Below are 20,298 nucleotides of genomic sequence, written 5' to 3'. Positions count from 1 at the left end.
CAAAATATATGTACGGAAGAATTATCAAACGTTTGATGAACCAGCCTAAGGCTGAAAATCTTTCCAATAAAGACAAAAAAAAATTATCAAACGATTATTTTATTTTACATTTCCCTCTGAAGTTTACATCCCAAAAGTGTACATACTTCTCGAATCTCGAATTTGCTTGAAACTGGGAAGTTCATTCGCTTCTAGTGGCTGCACGATTTTCCCAGGTTCCTAAGTTTAGAAGATCATGTTAGGACAGACATATTCCACTCTGCACAAAGGCAAGCGAGGACAAAAGTACTCGCAGTTTGCATTTATTTGCAGAGCCGATTTCCCCAGAAACCTCGGTTTTGAAGTCTGTGTTAGGGAAACACATTTCAATCGGAACAAAAATACCCCCGATTTGTATGAATTCGCAATGCCGATTTCCCCACGCTTCATGGATTTGAAGTCTGTGTTAGGGAAACACATTCCAGTCGGAACAAAAATACCCCCGACTTGCATGAATTTGAAATACCGATTTCTCCAGGCACCTTGCTTTAGAAATCTCTATTAGGGAACACATTTCGGTGGGAACAAAAGCTCCCCCTACTTTCGTGTGTTCTTTTTCTTCTTTTTGGCTTTAAGAGGGTTTAAACTTTTCAGTTCACTCGCCTCTAGGCTCTTTCGTGTGCTTGCAATGCCGATTTCGCTGCTTGGTTTTAAAGTCTGTGTTAGGGAACATTTTTCGATAACTAATATACTGGTTTTGTTTGTATTATAAAAGAAATCCATATATATATATAGTTATCAAAGAAAATTCGTCCAGCTCAAATCGTTGTAGGAAAATAAAGTGGGACCGTCATCATTATTACATAATGAATAGAGTACTGTTTTAGGTGTAGGTGCATGTGTGTGTTTTTTTTATTTTTAGACTATGATGATGATGGTATGTTGTTTTTATTATTTTTTTTTTCTTCAATTTTTAATAATTTTAGTTATTAGATTAGTTTAAAAATAATTGTGAAGTCTACAAGAGTTTGAGCATCGCGCGCGTGAACCGGCATAGTAAAATTTGAAATTGAACATTGGCAAAAGTGATTTTTTTCTTTGTTTTTGTTTTGTTTAATAAGATCGATCCATTCCAAGGGATTGAAAGTGGAAACTGAAAAGAAGCTAGGGATAGCTCAACCGGAATACTTGTAAATTTATCCTTTTGACAGATGATTGACGAGATCTTTCTGTGTTGTGGCAGATCTCATTGCAGATTCAGATTGACGCGATTATACCCCAGGTTGAATGAAGGGCCTGAAGTATCGGCTGGAATTAGGCTTAGGTTTGCTCAGCTGTCTGGTCTCGAAAACGATTAACAGATCGTTGTCGGGTATCCAGTAAAGCGGGATTTCCTTTGTAAATTCAAGGCTGGTACTGACATAGGTATTAGGTTCAATTCCTGATCGGTCAAGGGTCTTCCCGGGTTGGAAATTCTCTTGACATGCCTTGGGAGAGTTACTGGGCCTGAAGTGTCGGCTAGAATTAGGCTCGGGGTTGCTCAGCTGTCTGGACTCGAAAGCGATCGCATTAGTAGATCGTTCTCGGGAATCTAGTAAAGCGGGAAATCCCTTGTAAATTCATGGCTAATGCTGATATAGGCATTGGGTTCGATTCCCGATCGGTCAAGTGTCTTCCCGGATTGGAAATTCTCTTGACATGCCATGGAATATTTAGCGTTTAGATAATGCCCTTACTTGTTCTTTTGATAAACAATCTATGCCAGTGGTACAACCGGACCGTTTTGACGTAGGACTACGTCTAACCGGAAGATATAGGGGGTGAAATGGAAATCTAGGCACTGAACAAGTAGGAAAAAATGCAAGATTTGGAACGCTTATAACTCGAGCATTTCTCAATAGATCGCAAAGGTTTTTGCATCAATTGATAGGAAATATATCTACGCATCTATCATAACGAATAACATTTCATTTTTCTTGAGATAAATAATTGAATAATTGTGAAATATCAAGCATTGTACAAATACACTATGTGCCCATTTTTGATTGGTCCATTTTGTGCTCCTCAAATCGTACCGACCAAAACGGGCAACCAGAGCAGCAGCGAAATAGAATGAAGCACGATTGGAAAGGAAAAAGAAAAAAATGAGGGAAACATTGGTCGCAGTCTCACACATGCGTAATTCTCGAGCCAGCCAGTCAGCTTAAAAATCCCCTCTCCGCTGCCGTAACGATCATTCTCATCCGAACCGTACACCACATCGTTTCGCATCACCTCACATCAACAAACCAACACAAGCAGCCATGGTTGGATATGGCAACGGAGGAAAAGTGAAGGGAAAGGCAAAATCCCGCTCGAACCTTGATCTGGAGTTCCCGCTCGTGTTGATCTGGAGTTCCCCGCAAGGGTAGCTAGGTAGCTAGGTGCACCAGTCCACCTAGCCGGCGTTATATAGCTTCGGCCGCCGAAGTGATCGAGTTAGCTGGCAAAGCTGCTCGCGACGATAAAAAACCTGCATTCGGAACAGAACACATTCGGTTCGGTGGACATCAAGACAACAGGCAGTTGCAGCGAGTGGCAAACGCAATCGCAAAACGGCATCAGGCAGCAGAAGAAAAAAGTTTGTTCTTTATACAAACTGCTTTGGTGGCAAATCCAGAACAAGGCGGCTTCGAGGGCGTTCGAAATGGTTTTTTTCAAAACCACGAGTACTAAGTTTTCTAAATTGGAACCATTCCATAAAACAAGGCGCTTTTCAGGGCCATTAAACCTTCCAAAAAAGAGTTTAGGAAATAAAGTTCAATGCTTTCTAAAACATTATCCAAAATAATAATAAAACACAAATTGATGTTTTCATAATTTGTTTGCCAGGATCTGATGAGTATGTGAATTTGGCAGTTGTTCTGAGCTTATTGATAGTTGCGGACTTTCCTGATTATTCAATTTTCACCAATTCTTATATTGTTTCCAGATTTAAAGTACAGTAATCTACAATTAGTTCGACATTCAGCTAATTGGACGGACATGTAATGCGACTTATTTAGTTGGACATTTTTGTAAACATAGAGATCCAAATTATGACCCCACATTGAAAGTCGACACTGTACCACTGTCATCGCAAATGTTCAATTACAGGTTAAAATTACCTCCAATCCGGCACTGAGTGGTGGTAATGCGACGTGCCATTGAATGTAATTTACTGTAAAATATGTCACAAGCTGGATGGGAAGAAATTTTCCAACTGTGAAAGCTGTGGCGAGTGACAACAAATCGCTAAACAGGAAGGTTTAGCCGAACAAGATGGGGATATCGAGTGATAACAAAACAATAAACTCTTTAGACTTTTTGTGATCCTGAAAAGGACCCTTTTTAGTCTGTATGTGAATCCAACGAGCGAACAAATCGTAATGAATGTATTTTTTTGCCATCACTCCCTTTTAACGCTCATTCGTTCGTCTCGTTGGACCCGCCCCTTTGGCTGAGTCTGCCGATTTGTCTCTATCCTGTGAGTGTGTACCGCTAGAGTATAAAACACGCGGACCCCAAAAAAATATCTTATTGACGTAGGACTACGTCTAACCGGAAGATATAGGGGGTGAAATGGAAATCTAGGCACTGAACAAGTAGGAAAAAATGCAAGATTTGGAACGCTTATAACTCGAGCATTTCTCAATAGATCGCAAAGGTTTTTGCATCAATTGATAGGAAATATATCTACGCATCTATCATAATGAATAACATTTCATTTTTCTTGAGATAAATAATTGAATAATTGTGAAATATCAAGCATTGTCAAAATGCACTATGTGCCCATTTTTGATTGGTCCATTTTGTGCTCCTCAAATCGTACCGACCAAAACGGGCAACCAGAGCAGCAGCGAAATAGAATGAAGCACGATTGGAAAGGAAAAAGAAAAAAAATGAACGAAACATTGGTCGCAGTCTCACACATGCGTAATTCTCGAGCCAGCCAGTCAGCTTAAAAATCCCCGCTCCGCTGCCGTAACGGTCATTCTCATTCAAACCGTACACCACATCGGTTCGCATCACAACACATCAACAAACCAACCCTAGCAGCCATGTCTGGACATGGTAAAGGAGGAAAATGAAGGGAAAGGCAAAATCCCGCTCGAACCTTGATCTGGAGTTCCCGCTCGTGTTGATCTGGAGTTCCCCGCAAGGGTAGCTAGGCCGAGCGCGTTAGTACCAGTGCACCAATCCACCTAGAAAAACCGCATTCAGAACAGAACACATTCAGTTCGGTGGACATCAAGACAACAACAGGCAGTTGCAGCGAGTGGCGAATGGCAAACGCAATCGCAAAACGGCAGCAGGTAGCAGAAGAACAAAGTTTGTTCTTTGTGTTTGTGTTTGTTCTGCTTTGGTGGCAAATCCAGAACAAGGCGGCATCGAGGGCGTTCGAAATGGTTTTTTTTCAAAATCACGAGTACAAAGTTTTCTAAATTGGAACCATTCCATAAAACAAGGCGCTTTTCAGGGCCATTAAACCTTCCAAAAAAGAGTTTAGGAAATACAGTTCAATGCTTTCTAAAACATTATCCAAAATAATAATAAAACACAAATTGATTTTTTCATAATTTGTTTGCCAGGATCTGATGAGTATGTGAATTTGGCATTTGTTCTGAGCTTATTGATAGTTGGGGACATTTAGTTCGATAGTTCGACATTTAGCTAATTGGACGGACATGTAATGCGACTTATTTAGTTGGACATTTTTGTAAACATAGAGATCCAAATTATGACCCCACATTGAAAGTCGACACTGTACCACTGTTATCGCAAATGTTCAATTACAGGTTAAAATCGCCTCCAATACGACACTGAGTGGCGCTTCGGCACGTCGCATTGAATGTAATTTACTGTACAACATGTCACAAAGCTGGATGGGAAGAAATTTTCCAACTGTGAAAGCTGTGGCGAGTGGCAACAAATCGCTAAACAGCAAGGTTTAGCCGAACAAGATGGGGATATCGAGTGATAACAAAACAATAAACTCTTTAGATTGAAAATAATTTTGTGATCCTGAAAAGGACCCTTTTTAGCCTGCATGTGAATCCAACGAGCGAACAAATCGTAATGAATGTATTTTTGACGTAGGACTACGTCTAACCGGAAGATATAGGGGGTGAAATGAAAATCTAGGCACTGAACAAGTAGGAAAAAATGCAAGATTTGGAACGCTTATAACTCGAGCATTTCTCAATAAATCGTAAAGGTGTTTGCATCAATTGATAGGAAATATATCTACGCATCTATCATAACGAATAACATTTCATTTTTCTTGAGATAAACAATTGAATAATTGTGAAATATCAAGCATTGTCCAAATGCACTATGTGCCCATTTTTGATTGGTCCATTTTGTGCTCCTCAAATCGTACCGACCAAAACGGGCAACCAGAGCAGCAGCGAAATAGAATGAAGCACGATTGGGAAGGAAAAAGAAAAAAAATGAACGAAACATTGGTCGCAGTCTCACACATGCGTAATTCTCGAGCCAGCCAGCTTCAAAATCCCCGCTCCGCTGCCGTAACGATCATTCTCATCCAAACCGTACACCACATCGTTTCGCATCACATCACATCAACAAACTAACACAAGCAGCCATGTCTGGACATGAGAAAGGAGGAAAAGTGAAGGGAAAGATAAAATCCCGCTCGAAACGTGTTGGTCTTTAGTTCCGCGTAGGTGTATTCGCCAATTGCTCCGCAAGGGTAGCTAGGCCGAGCGCGTTAGTACCAGTGCACCAGTCCACCTAGCCGCCGTTATATAGTTTCGGCCGCCGAAGTGATCGAGTTGGGTGGCAAAACAGTGAATGAGCTGATGACCACCTATGCATTCCCTATCACAGCCATCATTTTGATTGTACGATATGTACATACGCCAAAAGATGCCTGGCGTTGAACATTTAATAAGTACAAAGCCTTCAGAAAAAAAAAATCAAGAATCAACTATGAGATAGTGAGAAAAAATTGAGAAAGTTTGTAAAAAAAAGCAAAAACACAACAAAGGTTCTTTTCAGAACCCCCAACATGTTCATAAAGAGTAAACAGTAAACTAATCCATTTTTCAGGTAGATAGGTAGGTATTTACGTAGGAGAAGAAAAGAATACAATATATTTAAAATATATATTTAGCAAAAGCTGTCCCCTTTGTATAGTCCTACGTCACTCCAGTTATGTCCCCGACATTACCCACCTATCTTTTTTCTTTCAAACCGTAAACCCGTGTGGTTGTACGGCATCGGCATCGTGTACTCAACAAAGGAGGAAAAGAGAAGGGAAAGGCAAAATCCCGCTCGAACCGTGGTGGTCTGCAATTTCCCGTAGGTGTATCCGCCAATTGCACCGGAAAAGGTTGCTAGGTCGAGCGCGTTAGTACCTGTGTACCAGTCCACCTAGCCGGCGTTATATAGTTTCGGCCGCCGGAGTGATCGAGTTAGCTGGCTTAGGTGCTCGCGACGATAAGAAAACCTGCATTCGGAACAGAACACATTCGGTTCGGCGGACATCAAGACAACAGGCAGTTGCAGCGAATGGCGAGTGGCAAACGCAATCGCAAAACGGCATCAGGTAGCAGAAGAAAAAAGTTTGTTCTTTATACAAACTGCTTTGGCGGCAAATCCAGAACAAGGCGGCATCGAGGGCGTTCGAAATGGTTTTTTTTCAAAACCACGAGTGCTAAGTTTTCTAAATTGGAACCATTCCATAAAACAAGGCGCTTTTCAGGGCCATTAAACCTTCCAAAAAAGAGTTTAGGAAATAAAGTTCAATGCTTTCTAAAACATTATCCAAAATAATAATAAAACACAAATTGATGTTTTCATAATTTGTTTGCCAGGATTTGATGAGTATGTGAATTTGGCAGTTGTTCTGAGCTAATTGATAGTTAGGGACTTTCCTGATTATTCAATTTTCACCAATTCTTAAATTGTTTCCAGATTTAAAGTACAGTAATCTATAATTAGTTCGACATTTAGCTAATTGGACGGACATGTAATGCGACTTATTTAGTTGGACATTTTTGTAAACATAGAGATCCAAATTATGACCCCACATTGAAAGTCGACACTGTACCACTGTCATCGCAAATGTTCAATTACAGGTTAAAATTACCTCCAATCCGGCACTGAGTGGTGGTAATGCGACGTGCCATTGAATGTAATTTACTGTAAAATATGTCACAAGCTGGATGGGAAGAAATTTTCCAACTGTGAAAGCTGTGGCGAGTGACAACAAATCGCTAAACAGGAAGGTTTAGCCGAACAAGATGGGGATATCGAGTGATAACAAAACAATAAACTCTTTAGACTTTTTGTGATCCTGAAAAGGACCCTTTTTAGTCTGTATGTGAATCCAACGAGCGAACAAATCGTAATGAATGTATTTTTTTTGCCATCGCTCCCTTTTAACGCTCATTCGTTCGTCTCGTTGGACCCGCCCCTTTGGCTGAGTCTGCCGATTTGTCTCTATCCTGTGAGTGTGTACTGCTAGAGTATAAAAGCTGTCCCCTTTGTATAGTCCTACGTCACTCCGGTTATGTCCCCGACATTACCCACCCGTCTTTTTTTGTTTTTAACTAGCTTACTGGTTGATTTGATATTACAAAGAAACTCCTCCATATAATTATCCACAAGATAACTCGTCCAGCTCAAACCTATGTAGGGGAAAGAGGTGGGACCATCATCATTTATAAAAAAAAAAACAGTGATTATAGAGTTTCGGCAGTCGGAGTGCTCGAGTTGGCTTACAAAGCTGCTCACGACAATCAGAAAACCCGCATCAAGAACAGAGCAGCATCGGTTCGGCGCTCATCAAGGCAACAATTAGTTTCAGTGAGTGACAAAGTGTTTCTCCGGCACGTCGCATTAAATGTAATTTACTGAACAACATGTCACAAGCTGGATGGGAAGAAATTTTCCAACTGTGAAAGCAGTGGCGAGTGGCAAACGCAATAGCTAAACAGGAAGGTTTAACCGAACAAGATGGGAATATCGAGTGATAACAAAAACACAACACCAAAGGTTCTTTTCAGAACCATCAACATATTCATAAAGAGTAAACAGTAAACTAATCCATTTTTCAGGTAGATAGGTAGGTATTCACGTAGGAGAAGAAAATAAAACAATATATTTAAAATATATATTTAACAAAAGCTGTCCCCTTTGTATAGTCCTACGTCACTCCGGTTATGTCCCCGACATTACCCACCCGTCTTTTTGTCAGGACTTCATTGCCTCTCAGGTTAAGTCCCAAAAGGTCGATTTTCGGTCAAATTTTTTTTCCATATGACACCAGATCTCGACGTTTCATGCATTTTTAAGTCATTTAGCATTGAAAAAAAAATAGTGGGTTATATCTATGATATAACCGCAAGGTTCACGTGGAACTACCTTAGCTTAGCAATCATTCGTTTGTATTGATTAAATTCTTGATTGAATGAAACAGTTTCCAAATTCAATTGAGTTCAATATATTTGCTCTGTGAGTGAAAATAATGAACAAATGCCGTGTAAAGTCAATTCATTTATTGTGATTGATTGTTCTTCGTTACAAGTAAATTTAATGACGGACCTTTTACGTTTGGTATGATGACTAGAACAAAATATATGTACGGAAGAATTATCAAACGTTTGATGAACCAGCCTAAGGCTGAAAATCTTTCCAATAAAGACAAAAAAAAAATTATCAAACGATTATTTTATTTTACATTTCCCTCTGAAGTTTACATCCCAAAAGTGTACATACTTCTCGAATCTCGAATTTGCTTGAAACTGGGAAGTTCATTCGCTTCTAGTGGCTGCACGATTTTCCCAGGTTCCTAAGTTTAGAAGATCATGTTAGGACAGACATATTCCACTCTGCACAAAGGCAAGCGAGGACAAAAGTACTCGCAGTTTGCATTTATTTGCAGAGCCGATTTCCCCAGAAACCTCGGTTTTGAAGTCTGTGTTAGGGAAACACATTTCAATCGGAACAAAAATACCCCCGATTTGTATGAATTCGCAATGCCGATTTCCCCACGCTTCATGGATTTGAAGTCTGTGTTAGGGAAACACATTCCAGTCGGAACAAAAATACTTGCATGAATTTGAAATACCGATTTCTCCAGGCACCTTGCTTTAGAAATCTCTATTAGGGAACACATTTCGGTGGGAACAAAAGCTCCGCCTACTTTCGTGTGTTCTTTTTCTTCTTTTTGGCTTTAAGAGGGTTTAAACTTTTCAGTTCACTCGCCTCTAGGCTCTTTCGTGTGCTTGCAATGCCGATTTCGCTGCTTGGTTTTAAAGTCTGTGTTAGGGAACATTTTTCGATGAGAACAAAAGTCCCCCTACTTTCATGTATTTGCAATGCCGATTTCCCCAAGGCTGCTTGGTTTTGATGGCTGTGTTAGGGAAACCGTAAATCGGGCCAATCAAAACGATGCAGTTAGGGCGTTTAGATAACGCCTAATATTTTACAGTTATTCAATTGTTTATCTAATGAAAAAAAAAGACGGGTGGGTAATGTCGGGGACATAACCGGAGTGACGTAGGACTATACAAAGGGGACAGCTTTTGTTAAATATATATTTTAAATATATTGTTTTATTTTCTTCACCTACGTGAATACCTACCTATCTACCTGAAAAATGGATTTGTTTACTGTTTACTCTTTATGAATATGTTGATGGTTCTGAAAAGAAACTTTGGTGTTGTGTTTTTGTTATCACTCGATATTCCCATCTTGTTCGGCTAAACCTTCCTGTTTAGCGATTTGTTGTCACTCGCCACAACTTTCACAGTTGGAAAATTTCTTCCCATCCAGCTTGTGACATATTTTACAGTAAATTACATTCAATGGCACGTCGCATTACCACCACTCAGTGCCGGATTGGAGGTAATTTTAACCTGTAATTGAACATTTGCGATGACAGTGGTACAGTGTCGACTTTCAATGTGGGGTCATAATTTGGATCTCTATGTTTACAAAAATGTCCAACTAAATAAGTCACATTACATGTCCGTCCAATTAGCTAAATGTCGAACTAATTGTAGATTACTGTACTTTAAATCTGGAAACAATTTAAGAATTGGTGAAAATTGAATAATCAGGAAAGTCCCCAACTATCAATAAGCTCAGAACAACTGCTAAATTCACATACTCATCAAATCCTGGCAAACAAATTATGAAAACATCAATTTGTGTTTTATTATTATTTTGGATAATGTTTTAGAAAGCATTGAACTTTATTTCCTAAACTCTTTTTTGGAAGGTTTAATGGCCCTGAAAAGCGCCTTGTTTTATGGAATGGTTCCAATTTAGAAAACTTAGTACTCGTGGTTTTGAAAAAAACCATTTCGAACGCCCTCGATGCCGCGTTGTTCTGGATTTGCCGCCAAAGCAGTTTGTATAAAGAACAAACTTTTTTCTTCTGCTACCTGATGCCGTTTTGCGATTGCGTTTGCCACTCGCCATTCGCTGCAACTGCCTGTTGTCTTGATGTCCGCCGAACCGAATGTGTTCTGTTCCGAATGCAGGTTTTCTTATCGTCGCGAGCAGCTTTGCCAGCTAACTCGATCACTCCGGCGGCCGAAACTATATAACGCCGGCTAGGTGGACTGGTACACAGGTACTAACGCGCTCGATCAGCTACCCTTGCGGGGAACTCCAGATCAACACGAGCGGGAACTCCAGATCAAGGTTCGAGCGGGATTTTGCCTTTCCCTTCACTTTTCCTCCTTTGCCATATCCAACCATGGCTGCTTGTGTTGGTTTGTTGATGTGAGGTGATGCGAAACGATGTGGTGTACGGTTCGGATGAGAATGATCGTTACGGCAGCGGAGCGGGGATTTTTAAGCTGACTGGCTGGCTCGAGAATTACGCATGTGTGAGACTGCGACCGATGTTTTGTTCATTTTTTTCTTTTTCCTTTCCAATCGTGCTTCATTCTATTTCGCTGCTGCTCTGGTTGCCCGTTTTAGTCGGAACGATTTGAGGAGCACAAAATGGACCAATCAAAAATGGGCACATAGTGTATTTGGACAATGCTTGATATTTCACAATTATTCAATTATTTATCTCAAGAAAAATGAAATGTTATTCGTTATGATAGATGCGTAGATATATTTCCTATCAATTGATGCAAAAACCTTTGCGATCTATTGAGAAATGCTCGAGTTATAAGCGTTCCAAATCTTGCATTTTTTCCTACTTGTTCAGTGCCTAGATTTCCATTTCACCCCCTATATCTTCCGGTTAGACGTAGTCCTACGTCAACAACATTTTGTTAGTTGCGATAGATGCGTAGAAATATTCCCTATCAAGTGATGCAAACATCTCTCCTATCCAGTACGAAATGTTCGAGCTATAAGCATTCGAAATCTTTCATTTTTTCCTGCATGTTCTGTGTTTAGGTTTTCATTTTACCCTCCATATATTCCGGTTAGACGTAGTCCCACGTCAAAAAATTTCGATTTTCTTGGAAGATTTCCAAGGATCAAAAAATCAAAACTTTGAGCGCTTTGAGGCACCCCTAAATCATGTCCGATTGAGCTGAAACTTTGCACAGATCATTTTTTTGGGCCAATGAACAAAATGTACATGGTCGGTTTTTGAAATTTGACATGACCATTTCCGCTGCCATCTTACTGTCCATTTACGTTTGGTATGATGCCTAGGACTTACAAAATATGTGATCGGAAGAATTATCAAACGATTATTGTATTTCACATTTCCCTCTAAAGTTTGCATCTCTCAAATGAACGTACTTCTCGAATCGCGAATTTTCTTGATTTGATGAACTTCAGGCACTCAGTTTCGATTTTGACATGTACGTCGAACTTATATTGTTTAATAAATAGGTGTTATCGCAACATGTACGTCGAGCAATGGTTATCAACATTTTGCCTAATCATCAAATGGTTCGCGTAGAAATTCAGTGAGCAGAAGATATGAAGGCATATCCTTCAATGCAATATTGAATAATCGAGCGTTCGTATCCGCCTTCGTAATTCGTGTTAGGAAAACACTTTCCGGAGTGCAAAAAAAGATAGGTGGGTAATGTCGGGGACATAACCGGAGTGACGTAGGACTATACAAAGGGGACAGCTTTTGCTAAATATATATTTTAAATATATTGTATTCTTTTCTTCTCCTACGTAAATACCTACCTATCTACCTGAAAAATGGATTAGTTTACTGTTTACTCTTTATGAACATGTTGGGGGTTCTGAAAAGAACCTTTGTTGTGTTTTTGCTTTTTTTTACAAACTTTCTCAATTTTTTCTCACTATCTCATAGTTGATTCTTGATTTTTTTTTTCTGAAGGCTTTGTACTTATTAAATGTTCAACGCCAGGCATCTTTTGGCGTATGTACATATCGTACAATCAAAATGATGGCTGTGATAGGGAATGCATAGGTGGTCATCAGCTCATTCACTGTTTTGCCACCCAACTCGATCACTTCGGCGGCCGAAACTATATAACGGCGGCTAGGTGGACTGGTGCACTGGTACTAACGCGCTCGGCCTAGCTACCCTTGCGGAGCAATTGGCGAATACACCTACGCGGAACTAAAGACCAACACGTTTCGAGCGGGATTTTATCTTTCCCTTCACTTTTCCTCCTTTCTCATGTCCAGACATGGCTGCTTGTGTTAGTTTGTTGATGTGATGTGATGCGAAACGATGTGGTGTACGGTTTGGATGAGAATGATCGTTACGGCAGCGGAGCGGGGATTTTGAAGCTGGCTGGCTCGAGAATTACGCATGTGTGAGACTGCGACCAATGTTTCGTTCATTTTTTTTCTTTTTCCTTCCCAATCGTGCTTCATTCTATTTCGCTGCTGCTCTGGTTGCCCGTTTTGGTCGGTACGATTTGAGGAGCACAAAATGGACCAATCAAAAATGGGCACATAGTGCATTTGGACAATGCTTGATATTTCACAATTATTCAATTGTTTATCTCAAGAAAAATGAAATGTTATTCGTTATGATAGATGCGTAGATATATTTCCTATCAATTGATGCAAACACCTTTACGATTTATTGAGAAATGCTCGAGTTATAAGCGTTCCAAATCTTGCATTTTTTCCTACTTGTTCAGTGCCTAGATTTTCATTTCACCCCCTATATCTTCCGGTTAGACGTAGTCCTACGTCAAAAATACATTCATTACGATTTGTTCGCTCGTTGGATTCACATGCAGGCTAAAAAGGGTCCTTTTCAGGATCACAAAATTATTTTCAATCTAAAGAGTTTATTGTTTTGTTATCACTCGATATCCCCATCTTGTTCGGCTAAACCTTGCTGTTTAGCGATTTGTTGCCACTCGCCACAGCTTTCACAGTTGGAAAATTTCTTCCCATCCAGCTTTGTGACATGTTGTACAGTAAATTACATTCAATGCGACGTGCCGAAGCGCCACTCAGTGTCGTATTGGAGGCGATTTTAACCTGTAATTGAACATTTGCGATAACAGTGGTACAGTGTCGACTTTCAATGTGGGGTCATAATTTGGATCTCTATGTTTACAAAAATGTCCAACTAAATAAGTCGCATTACATGTCCGTCCAATTAGCTAAATGTCGAACTATCGAACTAAATGTCCCCAACTATCAATAAGCTCAGAACAAATGCCAAATTCACATACTCATCAGATCCTGGCAAACAAATTATGAAAAAATCAATTTGTGTTTTATTATTATTTTGGATAATGTTTTAGAAAGCATTGAACTGTATTTCCTAAACTCTTTTTTGGAAGGTTTAATGGCCCTGAAAAGCGCCTTGTTTTATGGAATGGTTCCAATTTAGAAAACTTTGTACTCGTGATTTTGAAAAAAAACCATTTCGAACGCCCTCGATGCCGCCTTGTTCTGGATTTGCCACCAAAGCAGAACAAACACAAACACAAAGAACAAACTTTGTTCTTCTGCTACCTGCTGCCGTTTTGCGATTGCGTTTGCCATTCGCCACTCGCTGCAACTGCCTGTTGTTGTCTTGATGTCCACCGAACTGAATGTGTTCTGTTCTGAATGCGGTTTTTCTAGGTGGATTGGTGCACTGGTACTAACGCGCTCGGCCTAGCTACCCTTGCGGGGAACTCCAGATCAACACGAGCGGGAACTCCAGATCAAGGTTCGAGCGGGATTTTGCCTTTCCCTTCATTTTCCTCCTTTACCATGTCCAGACATGGCTGCTAGGGTTGGTTTGTTGATGTGTTGTGATGCGAACCGATGTGGTGTACGGTTTGAATGAGAATGACCGTTACGGCAGCGGAGCGGGGATTTTTAAGCTGACTGGCTGGCTCGAGAATTACGCATGTGTGAGACTGCGACCAATGTTTCGTTCATTTTTTTTCTTTTTCCTTTCCAATCGTGCTTCATTCTATTTCGCTGCTGCTCTGGTTGCCCGTTTTGGTCGGTACGATTTGAGGAGCACAAAATGGACCAATCAAAAATGGGCACATAGTGCATTTTGACAATGCTTGATATTTCACAATTATTCAATTATTTATCTCAAGAAAAATGAAATGTTATTCATTATGATAGATGCGTAGATATATTTCCTATCAATTGATGCAAAAACCTTTGCGATCTATTGAGAAATGCTCGAGTTATAAGCGTTCCAAATCTTGCATTTTTTCCTACTTGTTCAGTGCCTAGATTTCCATTTCACCCCCTATATCTTCCGGTTAGACGTAGTCCTACGTCAAAAACTTGCGGGTGCAGAAGTAGCCTAAATGGTTGCGTGCCCGCTACTAAGTGAACTCAGAGCTCCTCAACTGACCATCATCATTTTCGGTCTGCTGCATCGGTTATTGGCACAACAGTCCCGCGGTGAACAGTCCAACTGTGAACATTCGAATAATAGAAATATTGTTACGCTGAAAAGGCGACATGTGTTGTGTATCGATAGAATAGGAATTCTCTTCCGCCTGAACGGCTAATGTGTAATAGATAAAACAAATTTTAAAGCCTCTTTAATTCAACATCATCATCATCATAAAACAAATGTTTATCGATGGATATGAATACTCTTACGCCTAAAAATGGTAACAGTGTATCAGAACACTGAAAATATCAACACTACGACTTTGCGATTCTCTCTAGCTTCGTTATTTGTCGATCGTCATCGTTTAGCGTATCGCATGTGTTGGTATAAAGGGGACGTGTGCCACTTTTTTAACACTTTCGGTCTGACACACCAACGCGAGTATAGGAGTAACTTTTTTGGACAAGCACCTTTTTTCATATTCTAGAATATTGTTGAATGAAATGTATAAATTAACGTTAGTGGTGTGGAATATTAATTGAATATCATGCATAAGATCATTACCGGACTATTTATATTTGATTTCAGTCCCTTTTGCAACTGGATTGAACGGATCTATATATTAGGCTGTCAAAAAAGTCCTGCGGTATTTCCGCGAGGTGTCGTTGTAAGCGCGTAGTTCTAGTTGTATTCATTGTATCGAGTCATACTACAGCTTGTTGGAAAGGTATTTGTGCGCTATAATATAGTCCTTGACAGTGTTTTGTTTGGTTAAGTCGTTCGTGAGTTATAGTGTCGCAAATATGGAGCAAAATAAAGAGAAAATCCGACATATTTTACAGTACTACTATGAAAAAGGCAAAAATGCATCTCAAGCTGCCAATAAAATTTGTGCAGTTTATGGACCCGATACAGTTTCCATTTCCACCGCACAACGATGGTTTCAACGTTTTCGTTCTGGTGTAGAGGTCGTCGAAGATGCGCCACGCTCCGTAAGACCTGTCGTCGAAATAAGGAAGCGAGCTTCTATAACAGGGGTATTATGAAGTTGGCATCTCGTTGGGAACAAGTCATCGAACAAAACGGGGCATATTTGACATAAAACAGATGATTGTAACTAATTTTATGAACAAATGAAAATTAAAAAAAAAATACCGTAGGACTTTTTTGACAGCCTAATATTAACTATTCGTCGATATATTCATTGTTAGATTCATACGTTCAAAAGCAAAATATAAATGTTTGACTTTCGTATAGTTATTCGCTAAATATAATGGTCATACATATACACACACTTGTGAAAGAAATTCACTTGTAAACTGTATACTAACTGGTAGCTTATGGTAATTTTTAACAGTTACAGTTTCGGGGATATTTTTTTATAATGGACAATATCGACATGAAAACAAGAAAAAGAAAAGGAAGTTCCTAGAGTTCCTAGAGTTTCTTTTATATCATCTTTTCATGCCCCATCTAAAAAAGGCATTAATTCTTAGTTTACCAAGAAAACAGAGACCAAGAATATTACCAAGAATATTGAAATATGCAAACTTTAAATTCCAGAACCTTTATCATCTGGTAATTATCTAGAAGGTCGTTATACATTCTTATCTTCGAAAAAGACCCAAAAAACACGCAACAACTGCATGAAATGAAAAACAAATTGTTTGTTTCGAGCATGCAGTTATGCTATGTTCAGATTCTTACTTCAATGAAACCATAATCGATTAATACGTTTTTATGTTATTTTATAGCTCTTTATACTTCCATGAATTATATTCAGTTGCTTACTTTTAATTAATAACAGTGAAAAATTCGAATTTCATTATTTGTGTTGGAGTATCAAAAACTACTCTATCTTGAGGAGGCTGAATTGGATGACTATTAAAACATAATAAAGACGAAGAAAACATTTTTTTTGAGTTTTTTCATTCAATCATATCCTCTCCGTCAAATAAATGCCAATAAAGCCTGGAAAATATACAATGGCAACATTACAGAGAAGTTCAATTTTCGGTCTGTGACACCGTGCGCGAGTATACGTGCTATGATTTTGCACGCGAGCACAGGAGGGTTAAGATAAAAAATGTACACGAATTAATTCGGTACTGTTACAGCTGAATTGCTAAATGAGCCTAATGAAATAAAACTGATGGGATGAAAATTATAGGAGGTTGTGTCCAAGACACGATCGCATGGTTGACGTAGATCTACGCTGTAGCTTAATTCAAGTCGCTTGTTTATAACTGCGAATGTTATTTTATAATACTACGAAATTATAGAAATTCATTCTACCAGTTTGGTCGCCCTGAAATATTTTTTTTTCTTATGGAATCAATTGACGATTATTGTTTGATGATTCATTCTTGTAAACGCAGTTATCATCCTTAGTGGAAAAAGTTTTGCTACTGACAAGCGAAACCAAATCACATACAAAATTTCTAATTCGACGACATTTACTTTCTTGGTGACTAAATAAACGAAATAAACTCTTTCTGTTAATTTCAACAACCTCGAAATTAGTAGCACCGCTCTTATGATCAAGATTAGCGCAAATGCAATCCTAGTTGATGGCAGTTATGCAACTGGCACGCGAACCCAAATAAATTAATAACTTATTATAACTTATACAACTTGGTATTCCTCAAATAATTTTTTGGTGCACAACCTTAACACCTGCTTCACCATAGCGCCAGTTCAATGCATTGATGAAATGTCAAAGGCACCAACGAAGCCTTTATGATGACGGAAAACAAACAATGTCAATTGCTTCGAAAAATGCAGAATATTTGCCTCACCAGAGATTCATTACTAATACCCTAGCGCAAATATTTCCCTCTCGCTATCTTCCTTCCTTGTCACCACGTTCAGATCGACATGTTCACCCGCAACAGCGCAATATGTTAAAACGCACGCACGTACGTACACAAATATCCATATATCGATGGCTTGAAGCAATTACATATACACACACTTATCTCCGTTTTGCGCTCTTCTCAACAGAAGCCGTATTTGTTAATATTGCCGGTCTAGATCAGCGTAGCTGCCATCCTTTGTGGAGAGAGTTTTGATACCGTCATGCGAAACCAAACAAAATTCCAGAACATTTATTTTCTTGGTGAGCTGACGATAGCCTAGTTTGATGATTTCCCACACAATTGTGTAGCTCAGAACCTTAGGGGAGTGGCGTCAGTTTGATGCAATGATTGCAATGCTAGAGACGTCAGCGAGTCAGTAATTTGGTTACTTTTTCCTCGTATTACTCCTCCACCCCACCCGCCTTGTGAAAACCATTCGATCCATCGCCGTCCAGCTCGCCCAGCAACAGTGTTGTCCAGTCGGTGTCTTCACAAAGAATGAAGTTTGCCTCAGCAAGATCCACTGTTTATACTGTAGGCAAATATTCTCCATCGTTCTTCTTCTTTTCCTTTGTTCACGGAAACATTAAATCTTACGATTTCCCCTTCTTCTTCTTTTTGGCTTTAAGAGGGTTTAAACTTTTCAGTTCATTCGCCTCTAGTAGATTTCCCCTTCGTTGCTCGTTGATAAGTTGCCCGTTATAGATAGCTGTGTTCGGGAAAGCACACAAATGGACAGAACGAACGTATGAGAAAATGGGAACGCTTAAAGATTTCATGAATTTCAACCACACACCATGGGATTGTAATGTATAGCATATCAAACAAATCTTAGGGAATTTCCGATTCGTTTGGTATGTAAATCGCTAAAGTCCGTTCGCGGCAAAAATAGTTATTAACGTTAATTTTATTTCATAAAAAACCTTAATGAAAGACGTAGTTCTACGTCAAAAATCACATAAAAACCGCACAAAAAACTGGTTTTACTGTATAGATAGATGTTGAGATATAAAAATGTTAAAATCTGTCATCGCAATACTGTTGTTTTAATGTTGTAAATGATTTGAACAGGTAGCTCAGTTGGTCACGCGTCGCCTCTGTCATTACGTGTGAAAAGGATTAATTTTACTATGAACATGAGTCGTTTTTAATTATTTACTCTTTAACCTCAAAAATCACAAACCAACACGGGGTGTATACTTAATTTTGCGATTGATTGTATATCATATTTAAGGGATTATAGAATTATAGAGGTTGTATGTAAACCCAATAGGAAATTTGCGGCAAAACAAATATGGAACAACTATTGAACTGTATGCCACGGAGATTTTTTGCGGCGGTTCGAATGACGAAACCTGCAAAAAATACACTGGTTTATTACATAGACAAAAACATATTTGATATAGAGAACTTCTAAAAATCCATTGTCATTTTTGCTTCATGCCAACAGAACACGAAGATCAATGCAGTCATGAGTAAAACAGCTGCACAACAAAGATTGTCATTACAAAATTCAATGTAACTTTTTTACATTTCTCAAATCGGTTATATTTCAAAATAGAATTTATATAAGGAAAATACACTTGGAGAATGTGAATATCATTATAGAATCTTCCCAGCCGATGCTCACTTGGAACAGTCCGTGATGAGAGTTTGGATAGGAACATAATCGAAAGGACTCCGCATGAATTGTTAGACATTTTGATCATTAAGTAAATGTGTTATATTTCGCTTGTTTTGCTACAATTTATTCCGGCTGTTTCTAGCACATCAGAATCATTTACAATACAGTAGTTCTAAAAAGGCAGTATACCATTCGCTTCTATGCACTTCCATTTTTATTTCTTTCCGCGTGTAAACAACTGCCACACACACCAATATTTACATCATGTCTCTCAACTATTCGCATCAGCTTCAAATTCAACTACCAAACCTTTCTTGTATTATTAAACTGTATGCCTAATCGATTTTTTAATTTTCGATGGTATCTGACCGAATATTTATTATACATTAACTCAATAGAATAACTAACCTGCTGCCGATATTTGAATTTTCACTAGACTAAGTATGAAAAATAAACTAATTGTACGATCAAACCAACAAGCTCAAAACTGAAAGCAATACAAGCGGTTATATCACGGGTGATCGCAAAACTGTTATCGCGTTACTTTTGCCTACGCTGACGTACCAGTCAAGGCGCGTAGAAGTATATCCTAAGGTGGGCCAACTTGCTAAAATCACTCTTCAGCCATATTGGAAATCTACTGTGTTTTGTTTGTAAACAAAACACAATACGCTTGTGCCCAAGCTCGTAGACCCATAGTACCACAGACCCGTTTTGGTACCAGTCAGCTTGTACAAAACAAAATTTTTTGCACTCAAGCAAATAATAGGGAATCCGGGCTCGATTCTTAATAGGTACCGGAGAAAAACAACATCCCTTAAGGTGGATATACACTGTTTGCCTGGAGGTCAAATATTTGACACGTTTTGACAGATAAAGTAAAATAAATAAAGAAGCGATCGAAGAAATGTTGGACATTCAATAACTGAATATTTGCTTGTCGTTTTTTGTATCAAATATATTTGATGAGAACCCGTGACCGAGTGGTCTCACATTATCATGCCGGATGTTCGGGTTCGATTCCCGTTTTGGCGGAGGATTTTTCGTCGAAGAAATTTCTTTAG

General features: G+C 39.0%; 1 protein-coding gene across 3 annotated transcripts in view; it reads right to left on the bottom strand.

The window, feature by feature from the left end:
- LOC129780410 (protein RCC2 homolog) overlaps positions 1–19,777 on the bottom strand; it is a 60,122-nt gene extending 40,345 nt beyond the window's left edge. Inside the window, exon 1 of one of the 3 annotated variants that reach the window (XM_055788672.1) lies at positions 19,643–19,777. The gene's annotated coding sequence lies outside the window, so the exon portion shown is untranslated. Of the gene's footprint in view, positions 1–19,423; positions 19,562–19,642 lie in introns of those variants that run through there. The other 2 variants (XM_055788673.1, XM_055788674.1) reach the window with 2 other exon arrangements.
- Positions 19,778–20,298: the final 521 nt, after the last annotated feature.

Source organism: Toxorhynchites rutilus, chromosome 3 (genome assembly GCF_029784135.1).
Source record: "Toxorhynchites rutilus septentrionalis strain SRP chromosome 3, ASM2978413v1, whole genome shotgun sequence".
Lineage (NCBI taxonomy): Eukaryota > Metazoa > Arthropoda > Insecta > Diptera > Culicidae > Toxorhynchites > Toxorhynchites rutilus.
This window is presented reverse-complemented; position numbering and strand designations above follow the sequence as displayed.